At 34.5% G+C, this 16,417-nt stretch overlaps 1 pseudogene; it reads left to right on the top strand.

Annotated features, from left to right (window-relative positions):
- The first annotated feature begins 911 nt into the window (after window positions 1-911).
- On the top strand, window positions 912-9,235 carry LOC107486795 (AP2-like ethylene-responsive transcription factor PLT2; annotated as a pseudogene).
- The last annotated feature ends 7,182 nt before the right edge of the window (window positions 9,236-16,417 follow it).

The raw sequence follows: 16,417 nt of genomic DNA, 5'->3' as shown, positions 1-16,417 counted from the left end.
TTATGGAATAGTAAGAACATAGGGTGAATATTCGGTGAAAGGAAGTTTAGGATGCTTAGTGAGTTTTTATTGCAGTGCATTGTATTTATTTGGCACTTTTACCGTACTGGGAACCCATGGGTCGGGGATTCTCATTCCGTATATATCTCTTGTTTCTTAGATACAGGTCCAGGTGCTCAGAAGTGAGCTGTGGTTCATCTGAGAGATGGCAAAAATCTTTACATTCTCTACTTTATATTTTGCTTAGAATCTCTCCACCTTTATTTTTGAAAAACTTATGTTATGTATTGAACTCTTTTGAACTTGAATATAGAGGCTCTTATGTTTCTTTTGGGAAAGATTAGGAGGTGTTGTTGTCATCTACTTTTATACTGTATCCTAGCCGGCCTAAAGTTCACGGGTCGCGACTAGTGGCTGTTTACTTATATTATATATATCTATATGTTGTCTATCCCTTAATCTCCTCTATGCCTTTATCCTTATATCGCTTTCAACTCCACGCTTTATCTTTTAGTTGTCGGAACGTGAGTGACACGTCTTCGCAATTTTATTTTTTACTCTTTTCAGGCTTTTCGTTTAATACTCTTTTTGAATTTACCTATATTTATGTATTAAAAATCCACCTGAGAGTCGTACCACCATAATATCATGGACTTATGACTCGAGCATAAGGATTTGAATATTAGGGAGTTACATTATGGTATCAGAGCAGTTCGTCCTCGTGAGCTTGAGGGATGGAACTGCTTATGGTTAAATGCATACTCTGAGTCTGTGCCTGTGGTAGTTAGGGTATCTGACCGATTCGTCTAACATGAAGTTCATAAGTGTACATTTGGTAAATTGAAGCACTTAACTTGAGATATTGAGACTGATCAACTTGATATCGATTGTTTGGTGTGTATAGGAACTAGATGGCACCTCATGGACCCGATCGGGGACGTGAGAGAGATCATACTAATACTCAGGAAATGGAAATCAACCCGAATAACCCAGTAAACCTTATGGCGGCATTGGAGAATATGGCTGCTGCTATGCAGGCCACTACGGAGGCTCTTGGGTAACAGATAAATAATAATGGCAATGGCAAACGTGGAGCTCAGGGCCCGATGACACTGGAAACCTTCTTAAAGGTTAATCCACCTAAGTTCAAGGAAACCACCAATCCGAATGAAGCTGACACGTGGTTTCAGGCTATGGAGCGAACAATGTAAGCGCAGTTGGTGCCTGAAGAGCAGCATGTTGAATTTACTACCTATCTGCTCACTGGAAAAGCATCGCATTGGTAGCAAGGAGCCCGACGTCTCCTGCAACAGAGGGATGATCCTATCACCTAGGATGCCTTCCAGGTGGAATTTTATAAGAAGTACTTTCCGAATTCTTCTAGGACAGCCAAGAAACTTGAGTTACTGCAACTGAAGCAGGGTACTATGTCTGTATCTGAGTATACGGATAAATTTGAGGAGCTATTTAGCTTTTCTCGCATGTGTCAGGAAACTCTGGGAGGCTTCGAGGAATGGAAGTGTATTAAGTATGAGGGAGGACTTAGAAGTGACATTCTGAGCTCTGTTGGACCGATGGAGATTAGGGTCTTCTCCAAACTTGTGAACAAGAGCTGTATTGCTGAAGAATGTGTGAGGAAGGCTGTTGAGGCAGAGAATGACTGTCGGGAGTCCCACCGTAGGGAGCACAACCAAGGATACGCAACAAGGGGTCAAGAGTTTAAGGGAAGAGGATACCCACAACATTTTTTCCAAGGACGGAATAACCTTGCGACGAATGAGAATTCCCAAGGAAACAGTAAGGAAAAACAGATAGTGGTTGCTTCAGATATTTTGAGCTGTCAGAGATGTGGAGGTTATCACCCAAATAGGCCGTGTTGTTATGGTTCGGGTTTGTATTACAATTGCGGGAAGCCAAGACATTTGGTCAGAGATTGCCCACACTGGAAGGACCGGGTTACTGCCAGGTCCAATTCTCATACCTGCGGTAATAAAAAAACTGATAACTTAATTCTTTACTACTTTAGACAATGCTGAAGGCTGGTATTCACTCATAACACATGGTCGAATGAAAAATTATGATTTGTTCTAGACGACCCTAAGTTATCTTAATAGAAGGTTTGGCGAGCAGAAATGATTAGGTAGGCCTTTAATAAAAAGCAATCAGAGTGATGCAGCAGAAGCAGTAACACAGGATAATTACGTATAGGAGGTGTAAAGTTGACTAGAATGTCTTAAGCTTCAAATACTCGAAGGGTCTAGTGAGTTAATGCAAGTAATGATTCTCAGGTACTTGAAATTATTGTGGCTATGAACTTTGATGTCTCTAAAATGGATGAGGAAATGATCATTGATGCGTAATTAGATTTAGATGATGAGTGAGTGCAAGTCGCCGTGTTTGAGAGATGAGTACTATGATATTTAGTCATGGTGATTGTTTGAGGTTTTGGCTTCCAAAACTATTAGACAAGGTAAGATCTCTTGAAACCCTTGTGATTTTATGTTTATGTTGAGCCTTAGATTGTTTAGTGATGATTGGTGTGTATATAGCTTGTTTGTTGTGAGTTTGGGAGCTTTTGGAGCTTGTTGGAGTCATATTGGAGGCTTACTTGTGGTTGGAAGCTCACCTTGTGCTCTTTTGGGGTTTTGGTTCATATTGAAAATCGGCCAAGGTATGGTTTCGATTTCCTCTATGTAGTATATAATATTCATGGAGACTTAAGTTAGTTGACCCTAAGATAGGTTGAGAGATGTAAATGTATGATTTGATTGTATATAAATGTATGCTTGATGATGGGTTGAATGTAGGTAAATGGGTTTGAATGTGATGAGTTACATAGTGTTAGATGATGATTATTAATGATTTGTGTTGGTGGGTATTGAGATTTGAAGATGGATGTTGATGATAATTTTGATTATTGGTTATTGTGGTTGATGATGATGTTGAGATTATGATATATGATAAATTTGGATGTTTGATAATTGTTGATCATTGATATGAAGCATGAATGAGTTTAATGATGGAAGTTGATAGTGATATAGTGATGAATGGTGAATGTATTGGAGGAAAATTGTTTGCAAATGTTATATGTTGATATTTGAGAATGAGAATGATGAAGTGTGGTGGAAGATTGGTATATATTGTGAAATTATGACCTAAGAGGGTAGGATTTGGTTAAAAATGGAGTTTGGAATGGTTTGGTATGGTTTTTGTTGTGTTTTGTAAGAAATTGTGGAAATTGTGGTATTTGGTAAGAGTTAGTTTTTGGTGAACTTTGTCTGATCATGACTTTTGCCTCAGTTTTTCAAAATTTGTTGAAACTGGTTTAGAATTAAGTATTTTTGAAAACCCTTTGATTTGATATAAAGTTTGTAAAATTTGGAATTCTGTAGAGGGAGTTATGATCATTCAAAGAATGGGGTAAAAATCTGAAATTCTGCAAAGTTGCAGAATTTTGTGATTTCTGGTATGTGCGTACGCACAGCCTTGTGCGCACGCACAACCCTGCGAAAAGTTTGACCTGTACAGATGGATAGACCTGTGCGTACGTACACGCAGGGGAAGGCTCCCTGTTTGCAGTGCTAGCACAGCTTGTGCGCGTGCATACCAATGAGGAATCGCAACCTGTGGGTACGCACATCCCTGTGCGCACGCACACGTTGGGTAGAGTCGTCTGTTGGGGGCCCTAGCACACCCTGTGTGAGTGAATAAAACTTACAAAATTTAGTACATGTGCGTACGCACACCTTTTCGCGTATGCACACTTTCAAAAACTTCTTCTGGGCGTGCACACACACACCCTTGTGCATACGCACACGCCCTGTTTCTCAATTTTTAACTTTGTTTTCAACTATTCCACCTTCCCAACAAGATTCTAAGCTTCTATAACACCATCTTAAGACTTTTGGGCTTGTTTTTGAGTATGAGGATGTGGGAAATAACCTAAGGGTTTTAGTTGAGGATTATTATGAAAAATTAGTAAACGGAGGGTTTAGGTTTCTAGTATATTGAGAATGAGTTTGGTTGAAAGAGAGGGAAGAGCAGTGAGCTTGGTGAGTAATGACAATGAGTTGAGAAACTGATAAACATGAGAAGTATGAATGTTTAAGGGTGTTGCTGGGAATGATGAATCTGTATGAATAGTGAGAGTGTGCCAGGCACTATATCCTTGGAATGATTTTGTTTGAAAGAGAGTGTGCAAGGCACTATATCCTTAGAATGTTGAGAATTGATAAGTTGAAAGTGGATTGAGATGAGAAATGGTGATGACTGGTGATGATTTAAGGTGAATGGACTTGTTGGATGTGGAAAGTGTGCCAGGGACTATATCCTTGGAGTGATAGTGTGCCAGGCACTATATCCTTGGAATGATTTATGATGAAATATATGTTGTAGTTGTTTTTCTTCTCTGCCGCAAGAGTGTGCCAGGCACTATATCCTCGGAAAGAGCATGCATGTGTGCCAAGCACTATATCCTTGGAACGATAGTGTGCCAAGCACTATATGTTCGGAAAAAAAGCGTGTCAGGCGCTATATCCTCGGATGTGGCAGAAAGGCGACATCCGAAAGGATGTGTCGGGTTGGCATTTATAGACCGACAAGTGATATCATGAGCCAATAGGATAGACATTCATCTTGTGCATTTTCTATATGTCTTGTTTGTTTTGCCTAATTGTAATTCTTGTCTAAATGAATAATATGATTAAATGCTAGTTGCCCTACTTACTGTATATGTAAACTACTTGTGTTTTACCTGCTTGTATCAATTGTGATTGTCTAGTGCTGAGGAGGTTAGGTAGGCAGTGGCGATGGGATCGCATGGAGGATATATATATTATTTATTGTTTCAGTTATGTCTTAAGATGAATCGTGTGATGGATATGAAGTCTAGGATTGCCTTTGGCGTCCTGGGGTCTTATATCCTACATCACTGGGCATTGTTACCATACTGAGAACCTCCGATTCTCAAACCATATTTCTGTTGTGTTTTTCAGATGCTGGTCGCAACCCACCTCGGTGAGTTGCTTAGATGGTGACAGAAGCGGAGGATCCTGTTACTCTTGGAGTCTTTTTGGTTTATTTTGTTTATATATCTCTTACTTTTGTATTTTGTTTTTGGCCTAGAGGCATGTATTGAGAGAACAAAACTTGTATAAGCTCTTTTTATTGTCAGGTTTCTGTTAGTCTATATATATGACTAGCCGGCTTAAACTCTGCGAGCCGTGGCTAGATTATTATGATATCATACTCCTTATCTTTTGTTATATCATATCTGTTTCTTGTGCTCTAAGTTAGGAGCTTCGTTAGTATGTTTTGCGCTTTTAAATCCTATTTTTGAGCTATATTCTTCATCGGGCTTCTAGATTATATTAATTATTTCTATATAATATATGTATAAGCTTAGAATTTTCGTAATCTCTTATTAACCTTTGCTTTACGACGTGAGGTAAAGCTTAGGCTAATTGGGGTGTTACAATGAATAGGAAACTAAAGTTAATTGGCTAAAAGGTCAATCCTGAAACTAGCATGGTAAAAAATTTAGAACTTAAAAGGTTTCAGACACTTGCAACTTCTTCTTATCCTAGTAGAAAGAATTGGCTATATAAAATAAATGACACTATTGGATATCATAGAAATTAATAAATGAATAACGGCCTATACAACAAGCAGTAGTTACCTAACATAGCTTAAGTTTTCCTCTTATAAAGCACATGAATGTTACAAACGACAACTTTAGTTGAATCTTTCGTGCTGTAGAATATTACTATCCTAGCATTGGTATTGAGTATTCTATCTTTAAATGTCTGAACAAGTTCCATGCCTTCTAATATTTGGACTTCAGAATCTTCTGATGTGATCATGACTCTTTGGTGGTTTTTCTTGGAAAACTGCAATAGAACCAAGTGTTGCACCATTAACAAAGTAAGTATAAGATATAAGATTCTTTTTAGTGAGGAATGTCAAGATCAAAACCAGAATTCCAGTTATCTTGTTGCAAGATATTGATGTTCTTATTAATCTTTGCCTCAAGATGGAAATGTTTGCCTAAATCATTAGTAATCAAATTTAGACACTCGTTTAATTCATTTTCTATCTTTTTTTTTTCAGAAAACCATGTATCAAAACTATGGTAATCTCTAAACTCACTACAACATTTTTTAGTTATCGCAACATATGTTCAAGACAACACTTAAAAAATGTTGTCCAATATATATATAAGCAATATTTTATACTAGTAGTAATAAAATAGAATTATAACAACAAGTTTGTAATCAACACACTATAAGTGATGTCTTTAATAAATTAAAAGACACTTATCAAGTGTTGCTATATTAAATATACAAACACAACTATTATAAAAATAATATATTACTTTTTTTTAAAATTTGTCTTTAAATTTATTTTAAACTTCACTTTTTAAATGTTGCTTAAAATTTTAAAAATTTTTAAAAAATAAAAATAAGTTATATCGTGCAGAAAAAAGAGAAGAAAATCCCAATCCATTCCAAAATGTTTCGTTCCTAAAACTCCAACCCTAACAAAATTCCTAAAATATTTTAATTAAAAAAATCACAAAATCCCCAATCCATTCCAAATGTTTGGTTCCTCTTTGGTTCTTCAATCTATTCGATGATGGAGCGCGTTCCTTTATTGAGCTTCAATCTCAATCTCTCTCACGAATGAGCTTCGATCTTCTTTGCTCGTGAATGTGCTTCGATCCTCTGCTCCTCTTCTCGTTGAGCTTCGATTCCCTGGTCGTTGAGATTTCCATCATCTACTCGTTGAGCTTCAATCTCTGCTTCTTTTTTCGTCAAGCTTCAATCCTCTACTCGTGTTCATCACCGCTAGTCAATGTTCGATTATCACTGCTCGCATTTTTGGTGAGATTCTCATTTTTGGCATTCTTCAGGAGGTATTGATGATTCTACCGTTCTTTTTCAATTCTATTTTAGCACTTGTTTTAATTAACTGAGCAATTATCGAATATATGCAATTACCGAACATAGATTGTTGTGTCTGAGTATAGGCATTGAATCAGCGAGTGTGAACTTAATTATAAGTGTGATTGTTGCACTGAATCAGCGTTGGTATATATATCTAGAAATTCTTTAATAACCTCACTCTTAGTAGCTATGTTTCTTTGATTCTAATATTGTCTTGTATGTTACATACAAATTGGAATAGTGTGATAAATGGTGGTGAGAGCAGCAATAAGAATGATCAAGTTCCAAAGGTAGTGAATTTTCTTAGTGTGAGGAAGGCAGAGGAAGATTCATCATCATCATCAGATCTTGTTGCCCTCACTACACACCTCTTCACCGGTAACAGTCTCTTGTCGTTACAGCAAAACAACAACTATGAGGTGGAGGAGCAGCAGTTTCAAACAAATAATAATCTGCAAGCACTCACATTGTCCATGGGAAGTGGTAGTAATAATAATAATAATAATAATAATAAGGATTCATCAACAACCAGCTGTGACAATAATAGCATTATTGAAGCCCCACCTTCTAATAGAAGAACTCTAGATACCTTTGGCCAGAGAACTTTAATATACCATGGTGTAACAAGATTTCAATTTCATTATTTTGTGTTTAATTTGGAAATTCCTGCCTTGTATATTCCAATATTAATTAATGAAAAAAATAAATAAATAGACATAGATGGACTGGAAGATATGAAGCTCATCTTTGGGATAATAGCTGCAGAAGGGAAGGACAATCAAGAAAAGGTAGGTGTGTGTCTACTACTTTATTTTATTTTATTTTATTTTTACATTCAACCAAGGTTTTTATGACTTTTCTCTTGTGATTTTTATGAATGCAATGCGACTTCTCTCTTCCTTCAGTGTATTTGGGTAAGAGTCTCTCTTTGATTCCTTCTTGTTATTATGTGTTTAGGGAGAATCTAGTTTATTTAATTGGTATGCATATATAAATGCAGGTGGATATAATAAAGAAGATAAAGTAGCTAGGGCTTATGATTTGGCTGCATTGAAGTATTGGGGGACATCCACTACTACCAACTTTCTTGTAATTTACTCTATGTACCTTGATGCTTCACTTCAATCAATTAATTCTATATATAACTCTGTATCTGTCACTATTTTTACAGATCAGCAACTATGAGAAAAATTGGATGAAATAAAACACATGACAAGACAAGAATCTGTAACCACCATAAGAAGGTTGTACTAGTGCAATAAAAATTCCTGAGTAGAATATTATTCAAACTCATTTATTTTTTGTTCATCAATTGCAGGAAAAGTAGTGGTTTCTCGAGAGGTGCATCAATGTATCGTGGAGTTACACGGTTTCTACTCAAGATTAATTTATCTAATCTATATTCTGTAATCATCACCAATGGAGTTTATATAATTTATTATTGTTATTATTAGGCATCACCAACATGGGAGATGGCAAGCAAGAATTGGAAGGGTCACCGGAAACAAAGATCTTTACTTAGGAACATTTAGTAAGAAAGACAAATAATAGAGAAAAATGAAAAGTGAATTATAAGAAATAATGTGAATATAAGAAAAATTGTTGCATGCAGGTACGGAAGAAGAGGCTGCAGAAGCTTATGACATAGCAGCCATCAAGTTCAAAGGCCTTAAGGCCGTTACAAACTTCGACATGAGCCGTTACGACAACAAAGCCATTCTTGAAAGCAATGCTCTCCCAATTGGAGGTGGTGCTGCTAAGAGATTGAAAGAAAACAGTTGCTTGCACTCGGAGCTGGTGCCTCTTCTTCTTCTACTGGGTTCCCTTTCATGCAACAGCACCATCTCTATTATTCTTTTCATTTCTTTCATCATCAGCCTCTTATTCTTCTTCTTCTTCATGAATGGTTACTAAGATGTGGCAAGAGTTGTAGATTGAGAATGATCAACTATTTGAGAAGACTTTAAGATAAATTTAAGATAAATTTAAATTTAATAAAATCATTAATGAGAAGACTTTTAGTATGTGTTCGTTAGATCTTAGTGAACATATATATGTAGTTAGATGTGGAATTTGTTGCTAAATTGATTAAATTTTAGACTGTGGCCTCATGACATTAACTAAGCTTTCATTTTTCGCATTGATTGTGTTTGGATATATCTTTTGTTTCAACGAAATCCCATGGTCCTATACCTTGGCCACATTAGAAGGAGTTTTTCAGACCTATTTATAATTTTTCAGTTTTAATGATAAGTTGCTTATTTTTTGTTGTGTATTATTTGCAGATTTAGGCATTTAGCGTATGGGACAAGTCAAGCATGGATATAAAATATACAAGTAGATTGACATCTTTTTGATAAATATTAATTACTATTTTGTTATGACAATTATTATTAGACAAGAATTTTATTATTTTGTTGAGAATTATTGATGAACATGTATTTGAAATACTAATTGAACTTTTTAATATCTATTTTAATTAGAACTTTATTATTAGTTATTTTGTCTCTTTTATAATTTTTTTCTATTATGCACAAATTTATTTATTAATTAAAATAATTACACATGTATAAACAAAAAAATTTATTGTAAATTTTATTTTTTGTACTTTTATTACAAAAGTAATTTTTATTTTTACCAAAAAGGCCACCCTTCTATTAGTTGCATATTTTGTATATTATTAGACAACACTTGTATGGTTGCATATCCAGAAGAAAAAGCAACACTTGCATAGGTTGCATATCCAAAAGAATAGGTTGCATATCCAAAAGAAAAGGCAATGCTTTAAAAGGTTGCATATTCAAAACTAATAGGTAACACTTTAAAGTATTACAAATTCAAACTTATAAGCAACACATAAAAGGGTTGCATTTTATTGCAAATAGGCAACATTTTTTAGTACTGGCCAAAATAGGCAAAGTGTTGTCTCAAACACACCTTTGAAGTGTTGTTATTTTTCAACCAAAGGCAACACTTGCCAAGTGTTGTTCTCAAAAGCGTTGCTTTTGAAGCAAAAAAGTGTTGCCTTGATCTAAAGCAACGGCTGCATCTGCAATGCCGTCCAAAAAAGTTGCCTTAGGTCTAAAAGTGTTGCCATAGATCAAAAGCAACCTTTTGGCAGCCTTTAGACAACACTTTTTAAATGTTACCTCAACCTGAAAATGTTATAGTGACTATAAGTACTTACCCGAAGCAACATAAAAGCGACATATGCTGGTAAGGAAACTAACAACAAATCCTTGCACAAATAAATAATCTAAGGTTCCAAATCCCCTAGTTTTTATATTAAGAATAAGCAAAAACAGATCAAAATTTTTTTTGACAAGATTTAGTTGAGTACTGATAAGATTAACATACATTTTCAATTGGTTGGTAACTTATGGCAGTTATGACATCTCGAATGTCTGCCCAGTCAACCACTCGCTCTTCGTGCATTCCCCATATTCGAACTTTAACATCTATAGAGCCACTGCTGAAGTAATTTTCATCAACAGGGTTGAATTGAATGCATGTCACTGCTTCCATGTAAACAAGAGATACAATAATTAAATATCATACTAGTTGAAGTGTTGAAATAAGTTATGCTAATAGCAGTTCATATTATAGTTAAAACTAATAATGGTTCATATTAAAGATTGGATACATCAATTGATACAACATGCCAAATGCAAACAACGCCGTCTTGGCCTCCACTAGCAAGATACAAGCCACTGGGAGTAAATTTCATGGTCCAAATTAGGCCATTGTGAGTTATTCTGTCTAGTAAACAATACACTCAACTCCATCCACCTCTTTTAATGTTACTTGAACCACAACTTTATTTCTTTCTTGGCCTACGAATGCACTCCAGCCAATTGAAAGCAAGTAACTCTTCGGATGCCCTTAACAAATTGTGCAAAACAATAAACAAGATTTCTCAGTTAAAACATAAATTCAAAGAAAAACAATGAAGATTTTCCAATATTATAAACCAAAAAAAAAGTTACCTCTGTATATATACTTAAACTTCCATTCAACCCCATGAATATCTTTTGCTACCAACTCCTGAGTAGGATTTTTCATTGTCATATCCTACAACAACAAAACCCGATAAAAAATAGAAAAATCAATTAAACATTTTTCAATTTTCAATGAGAGAATTAATTGTTCAGAAAATGTATCAAATTCTCAATCTGAAGATGGTTCCAAGGTGGTTTGAGCATAAACCTTACTACTTTTCATCTTGGCCGACAAAACAAAATTAACAAGATTCTATAATCAGTATATGAAAAATCATCATTCCAATGAGCCAATCAATAATACATAACACAACATAAGGAACCAAAAAAAGATAAACATTACCACACACTTAACATCAATGACACGACATAAGATCTTAGATGGAAAATCGTATTTGGGAGATTTCTGATTCTTCATCTACCTCAATTCTGGTTCTGGCAACTACAAAAGAAAAAAAAACAAAATTATATAACACTAACTACACCCTTTAAGGCTTAAATTTGAAAGCATACAAGAACAAAAATGGAAAAAATGAAATTCACAAACAAAATCAGAAACAAGGTGAAGAAGTATATATTATACCAATTCACTGGGACCCAGGGAAATAGAAAACTCTGTCTTGAACACAAGGAAGATCCATTAATGGCCCTGCACACAACCAGAGAGAAACAGAGGAGGAGCAACAACCGTTGGCGACAGCGATAACAACAAAATCCTGATGAATTTCAGAATTAGCAAAAATATAAAATTAAAAACAAAACATCGAAAAAATAAAGGGACTATAAACTTATGTTTCTTGTGAATTAATTAATTAGCATGAATCATATAAACCCTAGAAAATGAGAATTTCTCAAATAAGGAACCACAATTAAACAAGAGAAGGTTGAAAAGGTTACTGAGATGCAAACTGAAACCAGAGATCATAATGTATGGTAGAGGTGGCGATAGAAACCACCGCATGAGGCTACAACCCATCGACAGAAACTGTAACATGTATCAGCGACAACCAACGCAGATTAAGGATGAGGTAGTAGCGAAGAATGTTACTTGAGTCGTTCGGCATAAAACTTGGTGTGAGGAAGAGGAGGAGATGGCGGCAACGGCGAAGTGAAGAGGTTGCGACACCAAAGTGAGGTGGAGGCAGTGACAAAGTAAAAAGGTGTGAAATGCGAGAAACGAGAAAATATCTTCAGCTGTGAAAGTGATATTCTTCGTAATAAAAAAAGATTGAAAGAAGAAGAATTACAGGCATAATTAATGATTATTTCGTGGCCAATCATCTAATTGCCGTTACAAATGAAGTATTAAAGGCAATTATTTTATTTTCCGTAAAAGAAGTCATTTAACAAAAGAAATTACGGCTATATTAATATGACGCTAAAAATTTGTCAGTAAAAATCACATTTTTTGTAGTGCCACCGTCCTCACCGTGGTGGGACAAACCATCATCCCCACATCACACCGCAACCACGGACAAGCAGGATAAGACCACCATCCTTACCCGATGCAGGTGCTTCAATCACAATCGGGAATATAATCGCAATCAAATATATCTATTATTATTTTATAAATCAAATTAAAATTCATAATCATTTAGGTTCACATTTATCACAAGAATGAATATTCTCAGGCCGTGAGTGGGATAAAAAAACCACCGTCCTCACGTAGGCGAGACGAACCACCGTCCCTACAACATTTTCATCCGGTTACCCAAGTGTTTATCCGGGAATTTATCAATTCAATTCATTAGATTTACCCATTCTCTTTTCAAAGCTTTAAAATTGGTCATCGGATGTGATATGGAGGTTACGGGAGGTTACAAGCTTGTCGAGAAGGTTAAACAATAAAAAAAAAACAGCATTTTGTAGAAAACAGGTCGTGTGCACACGCACACCTCTGTGAGCGCGCACCGATCAGCAAGCTTCTCAGAGTGGTGCTACGCACCACCCTGTGCGTACGTACAAGTCCATTATTTTGTCTTGTGCTGCGCACATCCCTGTGCGCATGCAAACATCAGAAGTTTTTTGGTGTGCTGTAAAATCTGTAATTTTTATTTATCGACACAGATTTTTAAACCTTTATAACTTTTGCTACAAAATTTATTTTTTCTTCGTTCTTCGATGGTTTTAAAGTACTTATCACCAGCTTCAATTCAAGACAAGTTTCACTCAATTCCAAACTCCAACTGCCAAATTATGGCTTGTCCAAATTGACTAAAAATGACTTTTTACCAAAAATTTTTGCATAATTCATTTTTGTCATTTTTTCAAATCCACCTCTTTTAACACCAACATAAACCAAACTTCATCCATCATTTACACTACCCCATCAAGTCACTCAAACACCCAATTCGTTACCAAACCTAAATCTCCATTTTCAAAATGATTTCATTTCTCATTAACAATTAAAACCGTGGCTAAATCCATTATTTCTTGTAGTGACACTTTTCTTACCTATAATAAAAACTGTTTGATAATTTTAATTGGCGAAATAACCTTACTCTTCTTAGGGTGGTATACTACTATATGATTTTTGAAGCTGGCATTTCACCGAACAAAGTCTTCTATCCCTACTAGTTAACCTAAAGAATTACGATAAGCTCTAGCGAGAAGAAGAATGCAGCAGAGAGATCACAGAATTCATGGAAGTGATAAAACGAGCAAATTTACAGTAGCTGGTGCTTTGGTCTTTAAGCTTTTCGGAACATATTGCATCTCTAAAGACCACCCAAAAATGAATAAAAAATTATACCATTTTTAATTGAAACCAGCTGTAAATTTGAATTGAATGTACATGATTATGCTTTGGGAGTTGATATTAATATAGTGCTAGTAGTCTGTACTTGGTTATGAAGTAATGGAGTGGCTGAAATAATGGCATCTTTCGTGGCCAACATGGTTTTGGTTGATCCTTTTCCAAGCCAAGTTATTCGTCTTAGATATGCAAATCTTGATCATAATAATTATTCATAGCCAACATGGTTTAATTACTATGTTTGGTTTAATAATTTGTTTTTCTAGTGTTGTAGAGTAGTGGAATCGAATTATTTATTCCCCACTCTATGGTCCATTTATGCCTGTTTGTATTGAAAAGAAAAAGTATACAAAATAAGCTTAATTTTAAACTAAGAAATTTAATGTTTTAGTAAATAGAATACTTAGTACTTTATCAATTTTAAAACAAACGAGAATATTTTATTTGAAAAGAAAAACTAGACGAGGAACGAATACCATGAATAGAAGGCACCTCCCACGCTCTAATAATTTATAATTCTCAACAAAATGCTATTTATTATTTGTACTGCAGTTGATATGGCCAGACAGATTGTAAAGTACGGAGTTGAGAGTGATAATACTAATTTAATCTGACAAGAGTCAACATCCAACGATGTCAAGCCAAGCCAAGCCAATCCATGAATATTTGTTTCTTCAAGAAAAGAGTAATTATATTGCATCAAGTTATAGTAGTATGTTAGGACTTACATCTTACAAGTATGTTACATGTTTATTAATAATTTAATATAATACATGTCCATTTCTTGGCCCATATGCATGCCATAACTACTTACAAAAAACAGTTGTATATATGTTATTTATGCTGTATCTTACTTATATGCTTGTTATAAAATTTAAAAGTTTAAATTATTATTATTATTATTATTATTATTATTATTATTATTATTATTATTATTATATCACATTTAAAATTGATAAAAATACTGAGTGATTAAATCTCTTTTGTGATTAAATCCAACCAAGTTAGACAATAACAGATTGGCCTAAAAATCAATTCATGTGCCACTTCTTTTTAAAGTCTATTTAACTTCATAACATAAAGTTGATAAATGAGTAAATGATCAAATTCGTCTCTAATTACTCGTTTTTTAAATTAGACTCTAAAATATTTTTTTAATCAAATTCATAGTTAGTTACATTAGTCCTTTTATCACTTTTGTTACTGATTTTATCAAAATTTATCGATCTAGCACATTAAGTGATACCATACTGACCACAGAGCACATATCTGACCATTCTAATTGACTACTAATTTGATAAATTGATAAATTTTTTAAATTAGATCAATTCAATCTCAAATATAAAGGGGACCTTGAAGTATTAAAATTCTTCAATTTAGGATTGATTTGATCAAATTTCAAATCCTATTATGTTAGCAGCTAATTAGGGCGGTTAGGTGTGCAATATGATGCAACGAATTTTGACGCCATCAACAATAGAAGTGACGAAAAGATTAATATAACCAACTAAAATATTTAAAGGACGAACATGATTAAAAAAAAATATTTTTGAGACTAATTTAAAAAACGAGTAATCTTTTAAAAATGAATTTGACTATTTCCTCGTCCATAAACCCTTCTCTTCTTGAGACAACTTTTCAATCCGTTACATACGTCTTCGTAGTTTTGAGTCTTCCTCGGTTCTTTTATACATTTCTCTTTCGATTCTTCATCTTCAAGAGTTTAAAGTGATGAGGTGAGGATATCATCGCAAATTCTGTCTTTTAAGATTCTAATGCAGCTACAATAATATCTGAAATTCTGGAATTCTTTTATTTTTAATCTTCTTCATATTTGTCTTAAGATCATTTTCAAGCTCTTTAAACTTTATATGGATAGTTTTTTCAATTCAAAGTCTTTTTACTATATACTTTGTATGCTTTAGATAACTGTGAATGTTTTAAAAATATACCATCATCGAATTTGAGATTAAACTTTGCGAGTTTATCCCTTATTGTGTTAAGTATAAAGCCATGTGAGTCAAATATATAAAAGTAAAAAATTTTGGGCTTATTCATTTTCAGAACTCATAAAGTGTAAGTTTGAGGACTTTGAGGACTGATCTGATAAAGATTCGGTTTTGAATATGACATGATAGTCTAGTGAAGCTGGAATGATCCGTAAAATTCAAATTTGTGGGTTGGGCGAATCATATTTATTTTTGTTCACCTGGAAACAATTAATTTGAAATATTGAGAAGGAACTTGTTACTTGGATGGTGAAATTGCTACGTAAATCAGATAGAAAGGTTCTAAATAAAATTTTTGGTGCTGGTCTTGCAAATTTTGTTTTGTTGTAAACCCTATGATATTACTTTGGACAATTCTAAAGAGCCACTTTTTTTGGCTAAAATTCCCAAAGGAAATCAGGATTCAATACAAACTTCAGCAATATATCGGAGGTATAGAAGCCCCCTCTCTATCATCAGCTATGATCTGCTTTAAAACCAAAGGAGGTAAATCTATAAAATCCACGAAATCCCCTCTACCAGTACGATTTTTGCTAATTATGACGTGGGCTTTATAGATGCAAATATGAAGAAACCGCCCAACCTACTCTTTACAATCATCGGCCCAGCCCACTGTTTTACCCATATACTAAACTGACTCCAAATCCAATATTTGTTCAACAATGCTAGGAACCAAAAAGGTATTAGCCAAAAACCAAGCAAATATCTTTG

Source organism: Arachis duranensis, chromosome 1 (assembly GCF_000817695.3).
Source record: "Arachis duranensis cultivar V14167 chromosome 1, aradu.V14167.gnm2.J7QH, whole genome shotgun sequence".
Taxonomy (NCBI): domain Eukaryota; kingdom Viridiplantae; phylum Streptophyta; class Magnoliopsida; order Fabales; family Fabaceae; genus Arachis; species Arachis duranensis.
The sequence above is the reverse complement of the archived record's forward strand: the minus strand, read 5'-3'. Positions and strand labels throughout refer to the sequence as shown.